A 1714-nucleotide genomic window follows, 5' to 3' on the forward strand; every position below is an offset into this window, starting at 1 on the left:
CCCCCCCCCCCCCCCCCCCCCCCCCCCCCCCCCCCCCCCCCCCCCCCCCCCCCCCCCCCCCCCCCCCCCCCCCCCCCCCTCCCCCTCCTCCCTCCCTCCCTCCTCCCTCCTTCCTCCCCCTTCTTCCTCTCCCTCCTTCCTCCCCCTCCTTCCCGGCCTTCTGCCTCTCGCCCTCCTTGTATCTCACACAGACCCTCCATATCTGGTTTGAACACACTGCTCTGAGCTCGTGGCGGCTTTCTTGGGAGGAAGGAGTGGGGTTTTACATTTGTTTCCTTAAAAAAGTCATACACGTGCGCCTCGAGAAAGTGAAGCAGTGCAGCAATATGTAAGCTGAAAACAAACCCGCTAACGCCTTGAAAATAAGAGCCCTGACAGGTCCTTCCTGCAGCCCGTGTCTGCTCCTGGGCGCCGTGCTGCGCGCGTCCAGAAGCGCGTGTGCGTGCGTATGAGTTCGTTGATTTGTCCTCAAGGAGTTTTCCCAGAGGGCCGATTTATTCCCACTAAATAGCCTTTGTCTTTTGAACATGTCCAGATACGTGCAAGACCCCTTTTTTTCTCTTTTTTGGCGGAGGCCGGCAGGTTGCCTTGTCGGTGGAAGTGAGGCGGGGGGCGGCTGGGCTGGAGAAGCCAGACCCCGTAACCTGCTCTTTCTCGTTCTCTCGTTTAGGGACGACCGTTGTCCTACAAGACCTTTTTAATATGGGTTCTGATTAGCATCTATCAAGGTGAGGAGAGCCCCGCCGCCGGTCGTGCTTTGCTGGGGGTCAGCTTTCCTGTTGTCCGTAGAACACGAAGAGGCCGGAACCCCGGAATCTGGCTAAGGGGTGGGACGGTGAGGCCCCAGGGAGGCCCCCCTCGGCGTGTTCTGAGGACCAGAACCTTCCGCACGGTGATAGATCTGTGAGGTGGTGCTGTCCACCTCAGGGGAGGAAGTCCGAGAAATCATAGCGAAGACCAGTCTCAGCCTGCCGAGGTGGGCAAGCCATTGTAACAAAAAGCGGTTGCTTTCTGGAATGTTCTGCTACTTTTTTCTGAGGTCCTTATAGTTTTTGAGAAGCATATTGACTTCAGTGGCCTCCAGGGATGGTCTCCCAGACTCCGCAAAGACGTTTTAAGTGTAGGAGGAGAAAGTATCAAAACCCCTATTGGTGTTTATTTCTGTTTTTGTGTGTCTTTTGTGTACAACTGTGCAGTGGTCTTGATATCCACCCACGTCTGCCACGCACTTTACAAACGTACACTGTATGTTGGGGTGGGGATCGGCCTTCCTGCCGGCGTGTGCAACCGGTAGGTGGAGACGCTGTTAAATTTGTCGGCAGGAGGTTAAATTATCATTGAAAAAAACCAAGGATTTTTAAGAAACACGTCAAAGTATAGTGTACCCGTTGGTTTTCCCAGCCACCTTTTGTATGTGAAGGTTCATAAATCAGGAACATTGAGGCTCCATTTCACCCCTTCACCGTGACCCTGTCACGATGGGCAGTCGCTCGAGGAGTTCCAGGGTAGCATCGCCTGGCCCTGCCTCTGGGGGGGGGTCTGGTGCCGCTCCGACTTCGGTCTGCACGAGCGCCGTCTGTTTGCTTTCTGCTCTGCTGGAAAAATGCGTATCCGTTCCCTCCCCCACTTTCCTTGCTTGCCTCCTTATCGGTGCACGATGCCCTGGGTGTTACCTCTGGCATCGTGTGTGTGTGTGTGTGTGTGTGTGTGTGTG

At 55.7% G+C, this 1714-nt stretch overlaps 1 protein-coding gene across 1 annotated transcript in view; it reads right to left on the reverse strand.

Annotated features, from left to right (window-relative positions):
- ATP9A (ATPase phospholipid transporting 9A (putative)) overlaps positions 1-1714 on the reverse strand; it is a 103298-nt gene that overhangs the window by 3983 nt on the left and 97601 nt on the right. The window lies entirely within an intron of this gene.

This window comes from Suricata suricatta, chromosome 12 (assembly GCF_006229205.1).
Source record: "Suricata suricatta isolate VVHF042 chromosome 12, meerkat_22Aug2017_6uvM2_HiC, whole genome shotgun sequence".
In the NCBI taxonomy this organism is placed as follows: Eukaryota; Metazoa; Chordata; class Mammalia; order Carnivora; family Herpestidae; genus Suricata; species Suricata suricatta.